The following is an 18,798-nucleotide window of genomic DNA, read 5'->3' as shown; positions in this document are numbered from 1 at the left end:
TGCAGACTTCCTGCCAAGATGGACCCTATCTCCCCTCCAAAAAACTTAGCTCCTTTTAATGTCATGTAATAACACAAATTGTTGGACTGTTCCCACCAGACTTCCCAGGTCAAGTAGGGCAGAAAGTTTTGTGTGTGTTTTTTTTAATGTTTATTTATTTTTGAGAGAGAGACAGAGTGTGAGTGGGGGAGGGGCAGAGAGAGAGGGAGACACAGAATCTGAAGCTGGCTTCAGGCTCTGAGCTGTCAGCACAGAGACTGACGAGCCTCGAACCCATGAGCTGACATGCCCTGAGCTGAAGTCAGACGCTTAACTGACTAAGCCACCCAGGCGCCCCAGAAAGTTTTGTTTCCTTTCTTCACTGCTGTATCCCCAGCTCCTAGCACAGAGCCTGGAATGTTGTAGTCCGTGCTCAGTGGGTACTTGTTACATGAATGATTAAACAACCCTGTTAATAACATTCTTTATTCTGGGCATTTGACAAATAGTTTTGATGATCCACTCCAGCAGCCTATTTGATATTTCTTTTTTGTCTCTGTTTCATAGAGGAAGAAACAGGCTCAGGGAGTCAAGTAGTTTGCTGGGGGGTGGGGGGGGGGGGAACGCAGCTACTCCCTGGCTGATTGGAAGAGAATTCGCATATGTCCAACTTCAAGGTCAATGCTCTGTTCAGTCCTGCTTTCTCCCCTATTGATGCAGACTCCCAAAAGAGACCCAGCCCTACTCTGTGGCTGAGAGGAAAGGCAGGGTCAGAGAAGAGCAGACATACAATTCTAGGGTTGGGACCTAAGGTCTGGGTAGAAAGTGTTGGGGGCAGGGGCCTGGGTGGCTCAGTTGATTAAGCATCCGACTTTGGCTCAGGTCCTGATCTCACAATTCATGGTTTGAGCCCTGCATTGGGCTCTGTGCTGACAGCTCAGAGCCTGGAACCTGCTTTGGATCCTGTGTCTCCCTCTCTCTCTGCCCCTCCCATGCTTGTGCTCTCTCTCTCTCTCTTTCCCTCTCTCTCTCTCTCTCAAAAGTCAATGACCATTAAAAAAATTCTAGAAAGTGTCGGGGATGTGGGTTGTTCAGCCCAAGGGGCCTGTGCAAGGTTTTCACGAGGCTCAAATGGGTTGTTTTCCATGTCATCCCACAGAGGCTGCCCACCAGAGGAAATTTCTGGATAGTGCTCTTTGTAGCAGCCTGACCTGAAGCCACCAGAGAGAACTATTCCCCCTCGATTACACTCTGATCAAACTTCCCAAAGAAACTTTCTGAAATAGTGGAATTCAGAGAATTCTATGTCTTACGTTGATAATTATGATTATGAGTGATTATAAGCTATGTGATGATAAATATGGAGAGTCTTACAATGCAAGGCTTTTTTCTTTAGCACAAGACATTTTTAAAATAATTTTTTATTTTTTATTTTATATATACAGAGAGAGTACACATGTGGGGGAGAGGGGCAGAGGGAGAGACAGAGAATTTCAAACAGGCTCCACACTCTGCACCGAGCCTGACACGGGGCTCAATCCCACGACTCTGGGATCATGCCCTGAGCCACAACTAAGAGTCGGACACTCAACCAATTGAGCCACCCAGGTGCCCTTTAATACAGGACATTTTAAACTAAGTGCCTTCTATATGACCTCCCAATGCCAGGGGTCAGCTCTCAAAGGAAGAGCCTGAAGGAGTCCAATCTAGTGCTGTGAGGTTCCCTCTAGTAGCTTGGAAATAAGGTGGATGGAGAGATCTGAGTTCCGAATGGGACTCTTCAGGCACCCTGAGTCTGAGCAAGGGAGTGTGTGATGGTACGAATCCGTGGTCCTCAAAGGGTGGTCCTTGGGCCAGCAGTGTCAATAGCGTGTGGAACCCGTTAGAAATGCAGACTCTCCCCTCCCTGCCACCCAGTGCTGATCTGGGGCCCAGCAACCTGGTTTTAACAAGCCCTCCAGGTGGTTCTGAAGTTTGAGAACCACGGTGCATTTCTGAATATAAAAGTAGGGCCTCAGTGACTCTCTGGTTTCTTCAGTAGTATTTGTCCCTGACCTAGTGGTGCTATAGGATCTGGAGTCTGATCTGGGTTTGAATGCCACTTTGAATGCAAGGGCATTTCATTTCTCTGGGCCTCAGTTTCTTTCTCATTAAAATGAGGATAATGAACACCTGCTTTATAGGGTTATTATATATAGTTAAAATGAAATGAGACCATGTGTGTGAAGTTCCTGGCATGTTAGGTATATTCAGTACCTTCCTTTGGTGTTTGCCTCCTGTCTGCCTCCTCCGTTAGTCTGGCCATGTGTGGTTATGGGCAACAGAAAGCAGTTCGCAGTAGCTTAAGGAAGAATGAATACTTGACGGGCTCAAGGAATTCCTTGAATAATTGTCCATACTTGCTGCTTCCATTTTCTCTCATCTGATTCATTTTGAACCCACCCTCATCGGGGTTTTGTCCCTCTGCCCCACTGAAAATGCACTTCAGGTTTCCAGGGACGGCCTTGAGGCTAAGTCCAATGGTCCTTTCTGAGCCCTTATCTGACATGCCCTGTCAGGAGTACGGGACACAGTTGGTCATGTTCTCCTTGATATGCTTTCTTCTCTGGCTTTGGGGACAATTCCTCTCCGGATCCTCCTCCCGCAGCTGGGTAGCCAGTCTCCTTTGCTGAGTGTCCATCATTCCTTAGCTCTCTAAAGGCCGAAGTCCCGCAGAGCTGGGGCTTTGAACCTCGTCTCTTCTCTACCCATCCTCTCTGCCTAGGTGACCTCATCCAGCTTCATCATTCTGATCCTGACCACATGTGGCTGCTTCTTGGCCAATTCATAGCTCCAGCCTGGACCTCTCCCTTGGACTCTCCTTTGGAACATCCACCTGCCTTTGTGGTGTCTCCCCTTGGATATCTAACAGGCTTCTCAAGTGCTGGAATGTCCAAACAGAGCTCCCAAACAGAGATTCCCCCCTCCCCTCCCACCAAATCCTGCTCTGCCCCAATTTTCCCATCTCATTCATGATTGGTCAGACCAGTATCGTGTGCTCACTTCTGGAAATGAGTAGTGGGTTGGGGGGTGGTAGAGGTTACCCTCTCCCAAGCCACTGGGTTGAGAGTCAGAAAAAACGTGTTCTCCCAAAGGAAAACTGGGATCGCCATTACCATGGGAAGGGTTGAATGGGTGCTGAGAACACATAACCACAGCTGCACTGTTCCCTCTCATTTTAGAGTTATCCGAAATATCTGACAGGTGCAAGTCTCAGGAAGCAGAGAACAGCTTGCAGCATGGCACAGAATCTGTGGCCTTGGGTTTGGGAGTTTGAAAGCAGTATCTTGCCTAGGAGTACGTGAAAGGCAAATCCACCAGCCACCTCAAATCAACGTCTCCTGCCTTCTACATGGGAAGGGGGCCGTCACAGCCCGAGGCAGCTCCCAGCCTCACGGACTCACGATTCACACTCAGAGACCTCTAGGATGGTCTAGAGCTGGTGCATTGCTTATCTACTGCTGCATAACAAGTTACCTTAACTTAGTGCCTTAAAACAACATCCACGTCTTCTCTCCCAGTTTTCTGTGGGTCAGGAGTCTGGGTGCTGCTGGAGCCCGGGAGCCCAGATTTGGAACGAAGCAGTTTAGTTCTCAAGAAATGTCACGTCTATTCATATTTTCTTTTAGAATTTTAGAGCAATCTACGACCCGCGCGCCCCCCCCCCCCGCCAAAAAAAAAAGCTAAGAATCACAGGACCAGTTACTGCTGGCATTCCATGTTTGCCAGGACTTTCTCAGATGCAAGCAACAAATGGCCAATTCACTTTAGCTTAAGCCCAAAAGATAACTCAGTCGGTCGTGTAACTGGGAAGTCTGGGTGTTTCAGGCAAGGTTGGATCTAGAGTACTATCTCTCTCTATCAACTTAGGCCTCTCTTTGAATATTGGCTTAATTATGCAGTTAGACAACCCACTGAGCTATATTCCAGCTGACATCCTCAGCAGGGGAGGGAATTCTCTCTCCAGTGGCCAGATACTCATCAGGAAAGGTTCTCTATTGGCCCTTCTTGGATATCAAGTCCATTCCCGGACCAATCACTGTTCCTAGAAGATAGGGTAGTGTATTCATTTGCTGCTGCAACAAATTATCACAAACTTGGTGGCTTAAAACAACACCAATTTATTATCCTTTTTTTTAAGTTTATTTATTTTGAGAGAGACAGGGAGAGCACCAGAAGGGGAGGGGCAGAGAGAAGGAGAGACAGAATCCTAAGCAGGCTCCACGCCATCAACGCAAAGCCCGATGCAGGGCTCGAACCCACAAACTGTGAGATCATGACCTGAGTCGGATGATTAACCAACTATGCCACTCGGGCGCCCCCACAAATTTCTTATCTTATGGTTCTGTAGTTTATAAGTCAGACATAGATCTCACTGGGCTCTAGTCAAGGTGCGGGCAGGCCTATATTTCTTCTGGAGGCGCTAGTGGAGAATCTGGTTCCTGGCTTTCTCCGTCTTCTAGAGACTGCACACATTCCTTGGCCCGGGCCCCTTTCATCTTCAAAGCCAGCGACGAAGCGTCTCTCTGACCCTGCTTCCATCCTCACATTGCTTGGTCTAACTGCCTCCCTCTGCCATTGTTAAGAACACTTGTGATTACTTTGAGCCCACCTAGATAACCCGGGTTACTGTCCCTATCTGAAGGTCAGCTAATTAGCACCCCTAATGCCATCTGCAACCTTAATTCCTCCTTATGTGAGGCACCGCATTTACAGGTTCTGGGGATTAGGATGTGGCAAATTTGGGAGGCCATTAGTCTGCCCACCACGGGTAGAAAGGATAGCTCAATCTATCTGGTTCCCATGGCAGGTGGGCAGGGCACCATGACTGATAAGCCCATAAGCCGCCCTCACGGGTTGGGGGCAGAAGAACGTTCCAAAGAAACATCGAGTGGACATGGGAGAACAGCACACGCCTGCTTCGTGTTCCTTCTGAGGGTCGAGGCAAGCTTAGCAAGCCTCTGTTGGTGCTGAACAAGACCTTCATGTGCCCCAGTGAAGCTGCTTTAAGTTGATAGGCTTCCGATTCCAAAGTGGGAGTGCCCTGTTGTGCTGGTGACTTTTATGTGTCATCTGTTTCTCTGGAGAGCCCGGACTAATGCACTCATGGAAAGAGCACAGGGTTGAGAGTTGGGAGCCCTGGTCCTGCCTCTATCCCTTGCTGAGACAGTTTTGAAGGCTCTGTCAAGCATGGGAATTCTAGGATCTTCAGGCCTCACCTGGATGGGGTTGGAGAGGCACCATCCCAGAGGGAGGAGTCAGCATGAGAAACTTCTGACTGGCTCTATACTTGAGGGCAGCAGATTCTCCTGCGTTGGAAGCAGTTCTCACCTGTAGCCAAAGGAGGCAATGGGTCAGAATCCATCACAGCAGCGCCTTTTCTCTATCACCTGCAAAAGGCAGGCAAGATGACGTGGATGTTGGCTGGGAGTCCGTTGCTGCCTGGCGCTTGGCAGAAGAGGCAGACGCTCCCGCCACGCCAGAGTTGTTCTGTGGTCTGGTCTGGTCTGGTCTGCACTGGAGGGGGAGAGGCAGGCTTCCAGCTCCACGAGATCTGTGTCCCCAGCCTCATTTGCCTGGGCAGGCACCCAAGAGCCTTGGGCCCATGACACTGCTTAGATGCAGAGAGAGGGCTGGCAGGGGACTCCAGACCAGGACAGTCAGAGCACAGGGAGACAGACACCGTCTGCAGTGGACTGAATGTTTGTGTCCCCCCCCTCAATTTACATGTTGAAACCCTAATCCCAATGTGGTGGTATTTGGAGGTGGGGCCTTTGGAGGTGATTAGGTCATGAGGGTGGAGTCCTCATGAACGTGATGGATGCCTTTGGAAGAAGAGGCCAGAGAGCTAGGTGGTTCTCCTTCTGCAGTGGGAGGATGCAAAAAAAAGGTCATCTGTGAACCAGGAAGCGGATCCTCGGCAGCCACAGAATCTGCCCGCACCTTGATCTTGGACTTTTCAGCCTCCAGAGCTGTGGGACATAAATTGCTTGTTGTTTATATGTCACTCAGTCTGTGTACTTGTTATAGGGGATCAAGACAATGCCCTCGATAGTCTTCCAGGGCATGGAGGAAGAACTGATTTATTACTAATCAGCCCAGGGCAAACTTGGCTCCCGATTTCTGAAGTTTGGAGTTGGTTAGCATCCAAAACTTAGAGGTTATACACACACACACACACACACACACACACACACATATATGTATACATATATACACATACATATATATATATACATATATACACGCACATACATATATACATGCATATATACATATATATGTATGTATGTGTATATATGTATGTGCGTGTATATATGTATATATATGTGTGTGTGTATGTGTATATGTATGTATATATATATAGCTGTGTTAATGTTAAGATTTTTCCCCTTTCTTTTTTGTCTGAACTCTGGAGGAAGAACAACCATGGAAATTAGAAGGGAGCATGAAATATTTCTTTCTGAGCGGCTGAAAACAAGCACCAAAGTCCACCAGAGTTATTTATAGAGACAAAAGTTTGGACAGAGCTCTTAAAAAAGTGGTCAGTGGAATATTACCTTCAAGACGAACATGTAGGCAGCCGGAGAACATTCTCAAGCTTCTGGATGGCTCACGAAGGGAGAGTGTATCTGGTAAATCTTGGGAAAACAAACATAGGCTAACAAAGTTGGGGGAAATGAAAGGCTAGTTAGAAAGGCAGCTGACTAACTTGGATGTGGATCTTTGCATGTCTTGAGATCCTGTCCTGAAGATTTCCATTCTGTTTATATTACTAAGGGTTTTTTTGTTTTGATAAGAAATGAAGAACTTATAATTATCTTTTTGAAGCCTTCCTATTTCTTCATTTCTTATTCATTTACCCTAACACCCCTTGTGAACTTGCTCTTGTTGCCAAATGGGTCATTTGAGTTGGACACAGGGGTTAATACAAGTACATGAATATCTACTTAATGTACATGAAGTTTCTCTTGTCAAGCCAGTACCATCTCAAGTACCTGTAGTGGATACAATGTACAAGAAACTGTCTTGCTTTGCTTTGTTAATTTATTTTTTTTTAATTATTAGAATAGAGAATTTAGTGTAAAAGTGTACTGGACAGTGAAGCTATCTCGGTAGGTTGTTTAAACCAGGATTTCCCAAGCACCATTTATCCATCACCTGGGTAAATCGGTAAAACACAAATGTCTGAGATTCCAATTTAGTGGGGCATGGGCGAGGCCCAGAGATCTGTATTTTGGAAACCTTCCTTCAGGTGACTTGACCATCATCTATCCTCCAGGCAGCTTGTCCGCCCGAGGGCAGGTGCACACCAACACCAAGGGAAGAGGAGCCGGGAGGGAAGACAATGTCCTGGGCTTCAGTCTCGTGGAAGTACATCCATAAAATGTCAGGAATGTCCAGATGGAAATCAGTAGCATGGGACAGGGAGCAGTGGCTGAAGGTGGAGCTCCATCTGGGAGGTGGGGAGGGGCCCTGTCCAGGTGCAGAGGACCAAGGGACAGGTGTAGACAGGACTCTGAGCTGCCAGAGTCTTGGGCTCACAGATGATGACATGATGAAATGAGAAGCAGGAGTGGGATCAGTCCATCAGGGACGGGCCCAGATGTACAAGGAACAGACAGAAGATATGGGTGAAGTTTCGTATCTCACACTCCAGAGGTAGAGAATAAGTATTCTCTTTGAAAGTCTCCCAGAGACTGGGAATGAGAAATAGGATGTCCTGAGTGACCTTCACAGGGAAATGTTCAGGAGCTTTCAGGGAGGGAATGAAACCAGATTCAGAGACAGAGTATGCATGTGTGTGCAGATCAGTTGTTTAAGAAGGTTGGTGGGGTAAAGAAGGAAGAAATACCATGGTATTTTTAGGTATTTCATCTTAAGTTTGGGGAAACCTGAGCTGGTTTGTAGGCAGAGGAGAAGGAGGGGAAGGTATTGATGTGGAGGGGAAAAAAATCATGGAGAAACAGTGTTTTAAAGGTGGCTTAAGTCAAGGTCCTAGCAGGAAACAATCCAATTCAAATGGCTTAAGATTCTTTAATAATCCTCCATTCTTAGAAGAAGTATGGTTTCAGTTGAGAATCAACAAGGGATGTCGAGGCATCCAAAGACTGGCAACAGCCGGAGCCATTACCACCCATGGGTTTGAAAGGGCAAGAGGAGAGAATGGGGTGTGGGGAGTCTGTCAAAGCTGAAAGGCTGTGGGGACAGACTGAGGAGCTGCGGCCACTGAGGAATGCAGCTACACCAGACCTGGCCTGGCAGAGAGGGCACTCGGGAAGGGGGACCTCTCTCTCTCTCTCTCTCTCTCCTTCTACCCTCCAATCACCTGCAGGTGCCTCCCATTGGTTGAACCCAACTAACAACTAGAGGGTAATTTGGTAGAGAGAATAGTGGCCTAATCCTTATAACCTGTGAATAGGTTTCCTTGCCTGATAAGAGAAACTTTGCAGATGTGATTAAGTTCAGCATCTTGAGATGGAGAGATTAAACCGGATTTTCTGGGTAGGCCCAGTGTTTTCACAGGAGAAAGAGGGAGGCAGGCTCTCATGCCTGTCTATAAGGAATTCCCAGCACCACTCCCACACAGTAGTCCCTGATTTCTCTTTGGGTTTCATCTTTTTCCCCATTCTCAGCCCATATCCCTTCTGCCACTGATGGGCATGCAATCTAGAATCACCCAAGCTGCAGAGCTCTGTCTTTCTGGCCAACTGATTGGTTGAAGCATGAGCATTTGACTCAAGTTGGTCCAATCAGAGTGAAGCCCAGGACTTGCCCAGGAGTCACCTGGAAGAGAATGTCTTTCTTTTCTTGGATGTGAACCCGGAAGGGCATGAGGGCAAAGTCTGTCTGCATTGCAGCCAACACAGCAGAAGTACAAGATGGACAGAAGCTGGCGACATTGTTCGAGTCCCAGAATCCAGCTGCACTTCAGTCTGCCATAGCCCCGATCTTTTCTGTTTCATGTCAATGAATTTTCCTTTTTTGCCTAACTATTTGTAGTCATCTCTAATTGAAATACTGCCCTTCTGACACTAGGCCTATGCTTGGGACCAATCCTGCCCTTCGCTCGGCCTCTTTTGATCCCATTGTGCATTGGAACATTTGCTCCCCTGTGGCTTCAACACCCGTGTAATTCATCAAAGAGGACTATAGACAAGGTGACAGGTCATTGATGGCAGGTTTTCTGAGTGGAGAAAACTGTCCCCAAAATAGGATACTTTGTGCTCTTCTTGAAATGGTTTCAGCGACAAGTCACAAAGGGAGGTTTTGTCCCCTACATACATAGGTATGTAACATCACAACAAAGACCCAAGAATCAATTTCCCTTTTTTGAGCTAAGTAAATATAGAACAAGCCATTGCCAGAAACCACTGTACTAGATAAAGGTACTCTCAGAATGATTTTCCTTGTAAGTGTACCAGCTGAACTAGCATTTTTTAGTCCTTTACCCTTTGCAAAGTATCATCTGCCTAAATCAACCCAGATTAAAACCACCCCAAGTTGTGGGTATTATAATCCACATTTTATGGATCTGGAAAGTGAAGTTTAAGAGATTAAAATAGGTCACTGAAGTTCTCTTGCTCATGAGGATCAAAGATGGAATCCCACGTCCTGGGATTCCACAATCCCATGTAGTTAATACCTCACTGAGCTGGCCGAGTGAGGGTTCATGGCAGTGTCAGGTGGATTTGGGCTTGGAGTCCATTCTATAGTCTTTGCTGCCAAGACAACTTGTGTGCCTTCCTCAGACGATTGAATAAGGGTCGTAGAAAAATCAGGATGTCCTTAATGGAAAGCAGGGTCAAGATTCAGAGATTACTAACCTGGTCTTCCTCCCCAATCTTTCACCAAGTCCTGCTGATTTTGCTTCTCGAACAGATCTATGTATTTCTTTCCATCTGCAATCCCCCAGCTTTGTTTGCCTGGACTACCTCTGTTGTCTTGTCACAGGCCTCTTGTTTCCACTCTTGTCAACTCCAGCCCATTCTCCAAAGCGCATGGGAGTGAAAGAAACAGAAGTCAAGTTATGCCCCTTCTCTACTTAAGACCTTTCGAGATTCCATCTTCTCTTCGGATAAAGATAAAATACCTCATGAAGGGTTTTCCTGCATGGCCCAGCCCCCTCTACCGCGCCCCCTCCCATGTCTTCCCCCTCATCTCTGAGCTCTAGCCACACCGGCACTCTCCCAGCTGCCTTTGGTGCCATGATCCCTTTGGTCCAGGAGCCTGTTCCCGCTCCTGGGGTGCTCTAACCACGTCAGTTCCCTGTCTCCCACGTACAATCTCTTCCACCTAGTTTATCCTGTTCACCCTTCTATCTCTGCCTTCTCTCTTCATCCAGGGGAATCCGCAGGTATCTGTCCCAATAGCACCCTCTTCATTTCTTTTCTTTGTAGCAGTTACCCCAGTTTGTAATGATATGTTTTTGTGGCCATTAATCGCTCTCACCTCAGCTAGACTCTAAGTTCCCATGAGGACAGGAAATATGTTTATTGGTTGCTTCCAGTGGACACTGGATGCCTGCTTTCCCATTTTCTTTACCCCCTTCCCCTTCCTAAGAGCCCCCATGCTTTCATTTGTAGAATCAACTCTACCCTGTTGTGTAACAAATATAAGAGTTGAGGAGGGCTGACAGTGTAATCTCATGCTTGCTGTAATGATTTGGTACCTGGAAGGGAGTAATGCATCCCTGAGATAGTCCACACATGTCCTTACTTGGCCACGTTTGGTTTATCTTTTCCACAGGCAACTTTGGATCATTCTAGGACGATTGAGGGAATACCTTCTGATCAGTCTGCATCCATCTTGCTACCATGAAGACAATTTGCATGAGGACAAATAGAAGGCTGACAGTCAGAGGAAGGGAGAGCTCTGAGCATTGCAGAGAAACCAAGGCAGAGGGGACTCTTACCTTTTAATGGGGTTACATGAAAGATAACGTTACGTGAAAGAGGGGACTCTTACCTTTTAATGAGGTTACATGAAAGAAACTCAAAGGTTTCTCCAGTTGGTTCATACCATTTCCAGGGTGGGAACGTTTCTTATAGGTGCTGGAACAAATCTTTCTCTTTGGCTGCCTCTTCCTCATGTGACCCTTGTCTACCTGGTAGACAGATAGAGTCCTGGTAGGAGAGTCTCCACTCTTTTTTGCATCCATACCTTTGCATTGGCTTCATCATAGGTGGAGTATATTCCCTCAATCCTCGACCATCTGACTTGCATTGTTCAATGGTATATGTGTGGAAGTGACCTTAGGGGGACTCACACTTGCCCCCTGTATTCTTGATCCTCTACCATTGCCGTGGGAGGAATATGCCCTGGCTAGCCAGGTAGTACAAGGAAAAGGAGAACTACACGAAGCACAGGTGACTCAGTGGAGCCCAGCCTGGGGAAGCTAAGTTCTACCCGACTTGTAGATACATGAGTGATAATAAATGGATGTTGTTTCAAGATAATAAATAATTGAGGGGTGTGGAGGTCCTTTGTTATATAGCAATAGATAACTGATACAATTTTCCAGGAAAACACTGCCCCACTGGGTATAGCCATTCCTGCTGGTGCCCTGTGGACTGTGACCAACTGTGTATGTGACTATCTTTCCCCCACGCCCCTGACAAATTCGACCACATTTGGTTGTGTGGACTTCACAGTAGGATGGCTTATGCTCCACTTCTCAGTCTTTCTTTCTTTCTTTCTTTCTTTCTTTCTTTCTTTCTTTCTTTCTTTCTTTCTTTTTGAGAGAGAGAGACAGAGAGTTAGAGCATGAGTGGGGGAGGGGCAGAGAGAGAGGGAGACACAGAATGCGAAGCAGGCTCTAGGCCCTGAGCTATCAGCACAGAGCCCGACATGGGGCTTGAACCCACAAACCGTGAGATCGTGACCTCAGCCAAAGTTGGACACCCAACTGACTGAGCCACCCAGGTACCCCCTCAGTCTCTTCTTAATGCAACTCCTTCAACTTTCGGCTATCACCCCTTCTTCTATGAGGCTCCAAACCAACTCCAAGCTGGGTAGAGAGACAGTACTGCCGAGATCCCCTCCATCAGCTTGCTGTCGCCAGCCCCCAAACTCTAAATCTCATCATCTGCTTTCATAAAAAAGAAACTAAGTAAATAAAATAAATGAAAGAATTCTTGCATTGATAGGTCTGAAAACTCCAGCAAACACCTGCCTTTAGACATCAGTAGCCTATTTAATTTGGCAAACTGCCATTTCCTTTGTGCTAGTTTTGGTCTCCAAGAAGCAGACATTAGGATGGGATTAGACAAGTGGAAGATTTATTGAGGGATTTCCTGGAAAGGCATGATGGGGGGAGGAAACTGGAAGAGGCAGGACGAGCCTTCAGATTAAATCCCTGCCTGACACCTGTGAAAGGAGAGTGGGAAGGAGAACAGTGCAGGAAGAGCCTCAGACCACAGCACAGGTATAAGAACATTTTGGCCAGGCTGATGAGGAGTCTTCAGGCTAAAGTCACCCCTTAGAGGAGTCCCATGCCCTGTGGGAACAGGCTGGCACTGTACTGTGCTGTTCTCAATCATTGGGTGGAGTAGCCTGGGAGAAGTGTAAACCTCAGCAGGAATGTGATGCAGCCAGACAGGTGGCAGCTGGGGCTGTCAGTCAACTGTGTTCCCACAATCGGGGAAATCTGAGTGATCCATTTTCATGGCGACCATACTCTGAATCCCAGATTGGCCCTCACTTGCTATGGCTTGTATAGAGAAATGTATGCAAATAAAGTATTGAGGAAATAGGGGGTGGGGGAGGGGAAGAAATCAGATCTCCCCAAGGAGAGAATCTGGCGTCTTTAGAACATAGTCTTATGGAGCAGACATATGGACTAGCTGTCTCAGAGACAGGCACCCAAGACAAGGCAGGACGCTAACCAAGAGGCTTTGGGGCAGGTAGCAGGTCTTGTGATGGTTCACGAAAATGGTATTGAGAAGAGCATGTGGTCAGGGGCCCCCTGGCTGAGCTAAGGGGTTGAAACTGCTGAGTAAAGGCTGGGCTATTTATTGCCTTCTGCTCTTCTCACCTTCCTCTGAACTTGAGGGTGGATGGGAGGATTAAGTCCTTGTGATTCAGGTGGCCAGAGGGTCCAAATGGCTCAGAAGCAGAACCAACCTAATGGGTAGAGAGAGGGCGGTTTATGAAAGTTTCCCAGATGCCAGGGCACGCAAGACAAAGTGCACTTGGCAGGACGCTGTGGGATCTCATTTATTGGATCCATTATCTGAATTAGGAACAATTTGAAATTATGACCACAAGAGAGAAATAAAAGATAAGAGTGTTTGCAATCATCCTCGCCCCTGTTTGTCTGTGTTGTGGGCATTGTGGGGCCTCTCCTACCTCTCCTCATATTTCAGATCATTTAATTAAATTTAACTACTTCTTCTGGACCCCAGAAAAGGAAGAAGGGAGCCAGCATTTATATGTGCTAGGCACTGAAGGAAGCATTTTGATACTGGAAGCCACACCCAGCAGTTTGTTTTATCATTCAGCCTTCACAGCAGCCTTACATAGAAGGTATTATTACCTACATTCTATGGGAGGGGATGTGCTGAAGCTCAGAAAGATTAGAAAACTTAATTGTAGTCCCTTAGTTAGTTATATACCCATCTGTCCATCCATGCACCTATGCATCTGTCCATCCATCCATCCATCCATCCACCACTTGATCAGTAATATTTACTGACCATGTTTTATATATTCTCTGCTGGGCACTGGGGTATCATCAGGGAAGGACACAGTTGGTTTCTTGCCCCTGTGGAGCTCACAGTCTAGGGGATGGGTTCTCAGACCTCTCTGGGCCCCATTGAGTGGGATGTCTCAAAGATCTTTTTAGCCGCAGCCCCATTCCAGGTTCTTCTACACAGCTGAGATCTGAACTTGGCTGTCTGGAAGAATTAAGGGATTTTCAGTGACACATGAGCTACCCTCAGCCTTCAAAGGGAATGTGTTTTGGGTGAGCAGTGGTATCAGTTGCCTGAGGGGTTTTCCCAGGACGTGGGACTTTTAATGCTAAAACCAGGAAGTCCTGGGCAAACTTGGATGGTTGGTCACCATAGTTCAGTGACCTCAATGGGGGGGGGGGGTGTAATTTTGCTCCCCCTCCCAGGGACATAAGGCAATGTCTGGAGACAGGTTTGGCTGACACAGTGGCGGTGGGGGATGTGTTCCTGGCATTTGTGGGTAGAGGTCAAGAATGCTGCTAAACATCCTGAAGTGCCCAGGGAATCCCCCTTCACACAGAATCAGTGTAAAACGTCAGTAGTGCCATGGATGAAAAGTGCTGCCCTAGTTGGTGAGGGGTACAGCAGCATGGAAGGAATGAATACATAACCAGCAGATGGGTTGATCTGGACTAAGTTGGAAACTGACTGACCTTGTGGGCTACCAGGTGATTTAGGACTTCCCCCCCCTCCCCCACCAAGTTCACGATCCATGGTTCTGCTGGGTCATCGTTTCTCAGCCTTGCTCTGTTTTATTTATTTATTTATTTATTTATTTATTTATTTATAATGTTTATTTTTTGAGAGAGAGAGACAAGTGTGCGAGAAGGCAGGAGAAGGGCAGAGAGAGAGGGAGACAGAATCTGAAGCGGGCTCCAGGATCTGAGCTGTCAGCACAGAGCCTGACATGGGACTGGAACTCACCAAGGGTAAGATCATGACCTGAGCCAAAGTGCAACGCCCAACCGACTGAGCCACCCAAGCGCCCCAAGCCTTGCTCAGTTGTAAGAATTACTTAGTTGTGAGTTAACAGTCAGGTTTCTAGGACCAGTCCAGTCCTGCTAAATCAGAATCGCCAGGAGACGAAGCTGGAAATCTGTATGTTTGTCAAGTTTGGGAAACGCTGTGCTGAGTCACCAATGGGGTCGCTCAAAGCTGAGGTTGTTGAGGGGTCTGCTGTTGGCTTCTTTGGTGGTAGCCCCACCATACCGTGGAACCTGATCAGGTCCTCATGCTCTCACCCATGAATTCCCCGAGCCATGGGAGACTAATGACATCATGACCTGAGCCAAAATCAAGAGCTGAACACTTACCCTGCTGAGCCACCCAGGTGCCCTTCACCAATCTTATATATATATATAATTCGTCTGGGAATTATGCCCTACTGGCATCGTTCTTATTAATGACACTGCACTGTCCTTCACATAGACAACCATAAGTGTGCATGTGTGTGTGTGTGTGTGTGTGTGTGTGTGTGTGTGTGTGTCTGTACAGTGGTAGAAGGAGGAGTAAGCCCTAGCATATGACAGTCCTGAACCAATAGTTGGTTAATTTGAAAAGTCAGTTAATGCAGCTCACTCTGGGCAAGCCACGATGAGACATCTGGTGGAGGCAGAATTGTGTGGGCGCCCAGGGAAGTACCATGTTAGCCCCAAGGGCTTAATCACCAGAATGATGTACGGAAGGGATAAGGACATTGGTTAATACGGGGAGGGGGAGGGGAAGGTGGGTTAAGAGTTCTCCCACATGGGAAGCAAATGCTGCCGATGCTCTGTCCGTATCCCTTGGCCTGGCCGTTCTGGTACGCACCAGTGGCACCCTACTGAAATACCCGTGCCTTTCCACCTGAGGGCCTGCCCTGTGCACAGACCAGCCCAGAAGTGCTGCAGTTACCAGTGCCGGGAGCAGCATTCAGCCGGTGGTGGGTGGGAGTCGCAGGGTAACTTCCCCGGCTTCTTCACCTCTCAGGTGGGAAAACTCACGTATATTCTGCACAGTCTCCCAGACTTTCCCAGTGGCACCAAGCCTCGTGTTACCTATAGTGGCTGTCTGCTCAGTCACACGGTGCCTCTTTCCCTGACTCATGCCCCACTTCCCCTGTAGATGCTCCCCCCAAAACTATTTGCACTCAAGTTCTTTTATTATTATTTGAGAGAGAGAGAAAGAGAGGGAGAGAGAGCAAGTGCGAGGGGGAAGAGGGGCAGAGAGAGAGAGAGAGAGAATCTCAAGCAGGCTCCAGGCTCAGCACAGAGCCAATGCGGGGCCCGATCCCACAACCCTGGGATCATGACCTGAGCCGAAATCAAGAGTCGGACGCTCAACCGACCGAGCCACCCAGGCGGCCCGGCACTCAGGTTCTTAACCCAAGGTCTGCTTCCAGTAGAACCCAGTTGTCTTTATAACCAGAAAACCAAATGCAATCTATTTTATTTAAAAGATAACAGTGGTTTGGCCACCTTGAAACTCTGTCTCCTTCATCTCTGGCTCTTAAACTCCATTCCAGGGTCCTGCTGTGGAGCCAGATGTAGACGTGTGAGAGTGGGCAGTCACGTAACGCCCAGCACCTGCTCAGGCAGAGGCTGTGGCCGCATGGCACTCTTTGGGCGGCCTCAGGTGCACACAGATTTGCCCAAAGGGACGTAGAAAGTCGTGGTGGTGTTGAGGAGTGTGGCAGAGGAGGGTGGCAGAGGCAGTGGGGCAGGCCGGGCTCCCTCTGACCTTGCCTCATCGACAGAAGGCACTCATTTCTCTTGGCCTCGTGATTGTACAGGGAGGCTCTTTGTACCCCCAGTGAGTGTGGGTTAGTATGGTTGGGTGGGTATGGTTCCAGGCTCTAGAGTCAAACCAAGGTGGGCTTGAAACCTGGAGTTGGCATTCGGTATCTCTTTGACTTTGGATGACTTACTGAGTCCCCTGGCTCATGTGATTTTCGTGAAATTAAATGGCAAAAAGGCACAAAGGACTGTATACATGCCATAAAATATAAATGTAACAATTATAATATTGGTGAATATGTGTGTCCACACATACAATACACATATGTGATAATGTGTGTATACATATACATATATCTGTGTGTGTGTTTATCTCCACAATATAATTCTGTAGTTTGCAGGTTCTCTTAGCGCCTAGAAAGTGTGCCTGGCATATGCTCTGGGATATATATCTGCAGAGAGATGAGATCCATAAAGGCAGGATAAGGATCTATTTTATTCAAAAATTGGTCTCAATATTGGAACTATTTTTTTTAAGGTTTATTTTTATTTTTGAGAGAGAGAGAGAGAGAGAGAGAGAGAGAGAGGAGAGAGAGACAGAGCATGAGGGGGGAGGGGCAGAGAGGGAGGGAGACACAGAATCCGAAGCAGGATCCAGTCTCTGAGCTGTCAGCACAGAGCCTGACACGGGGCTCAAACCCATGAACCACGAGGTCATGACCTGAGCTGAAGTCAGACACTTAACCGACTGAGCCGCCCAGGTGCCCCGAAATATTGGAATTCTTAAATCTACACAGAGGTAGAAAAAACAATATAACGAACCCCCAAATCTCCATCAGCCAGTTCCTGTGGTTGCTTACGTGTCACCAGTCTCGTTTTACCACGTCCCCAAACATTGTGCTCCTGGAGTACTTTGCCGCACGTTCCAGGCATCGAGTCACGTCCGCTGGCATCTCTGGTTTGCCCTGTATCGGATTTAGCCCTGTTTGTCCTCACCTGGGCCTGGGGACCCTGCGGGGAGCCCCACAAGTCGGCCGTCCGGGGCCACAGGCTCTCGATCGTCCCTCCCCACAGCCCCGAGGACCCATGTCCCCGCCCTCCACCTGTGTGCTCTCTCCTCCCAGGTGGAGCTGTGGTGCTGGTTTTGAGGCCTTATCTCATGTGTAGCCAGGTAGCTGCCACCTGCTTCTCTAGACTTCGCCGGAGTAATTCATGCTGAGCGTCTGTCTCGACTCGGGGAAGGCGCCGCCGCATCCACGTTTCACAATAAATATCTTTTTAAACGGCCTGGTGTTCAGGCTCATTTCTCATTGCCAAGGAGGCTTTTGACTGATGACCTGAAGAATTGCCTCCCTGTGACTGACAGGGTAATACAGTATCACAGTCTCCTCTTCTGTCCCTACAGGAGGCTGGGTGAGAGCTGTGACTTTAAGTGCCGCAGTCTGCTTGCAGCAGAGGCATTTACCCCAGTTACATCCCGGCTTCCTCTGCCCCCCTCGGGGCTGCTGGCTGCCAGCCAGACAGGCAGGTCCGTTTTGGGGGCGTTCCAACAGAGATGCGTTTTCACAGGGAATCCATGTGAAAGGGCTCCAAGGGCAAGGTGAGGCAGGGCTCCCTGCTCACTAGGCTCTGTGAACACCCTTGCTCGAGGCTGCAAGGTGGTCCACGAAGGCATGGTTTCACAGCCACCTTGAACTCCCCTGAACACGGATGCTCTACCAGGGAAGGAGCTGTGGTTACCAATCTCTCTGACATGGGGGCCCCAAGCTGCAAAGGCTGGTCTTTTTTTTTTTTTTTTTTTTTTTAATTTTTTTTAAGGTTTTGTATCTGTGACAGAGAGAGACAGAGTATGAGTGGGGGAGGGGCAGAGAGAGAGGGAGACACAGAATCCGAAGCAGGCTCCAGGTTCCGAGCTGTCAGCACAGAGCCCGACACGGGGCTCGAACTCACAAACCGTGAGATCATGACCTGAGCCGAAGTCGGTCGCTCAACCGACTGAGCCCCCCAGGCGCCCCAAAGGCTGGTCATTTTAAGATCTCCATAGGCCCAGGCCACTCTCCCTTTGTGAAGCACCTTCTTCTTACGTCACATCGGCCATAATACAATGAACCTGTGTCCCACATGAAATATAATTCGCATGTAAAGGCTGAGTTACGGATAAGTAAAGGCATGGAACACATTCTTTCCTAGAACCTTCTGTGAGAGCATGGTCCCGTGAACATGAAGAGGACTCGAAAATGATGGTTCATAACTTTTTTTTTTTAATTTTTTTTCAACGTTTATTTATTTATTTTTGGGACAGAGAGAGACAGAGCATGAACGGGGGAGGGGCA

At 48.0% G+C, this 18,798-nt stretch overlaps 1 long non-coding RNA gene across 1 annotated transcript; it reads left to right on the top strand.

Moving 5' to 3' along the window:
* Positions 1-6,338: 6,338 nt before the first annotated feature.
* LOC121009835 (uncharacterized) lies at positions 6,339-17,751 on the top strand. Its single transcript, XR_005780855.1, has 2 exons — positions 6,339-6,653; positions 17,590-17,751. It is a non-coding gene; the product is annotated as an uncharacterized LOC121009835 (long non-coding RNA).
* Positions 17,752-18,798: the final 1,047 nt, after the last annotated feature.

The sequence above is a fragment of the Herpailurus yagouaroundi genome, unplaced genomic scaffold (assembly GCF_014898765.1).
Source record: "Herpailurus yagouaroundi ecotype Mexico unplaced genomic scaffold, PumYag 190, whole genome shotgun sequence".
Taxonomy (NCBI): Eukaryota; Metazoa; Chordata; class Mammalia; order Carnivora; family Felidae; genus Herpailurus; species Herpailurus yagouaroundi.
The sequence above is the reverse complement of the archived record's forward strand: the minus strand, read 5'-3'. Positions and strand labels throughout refer to the sequence as shown.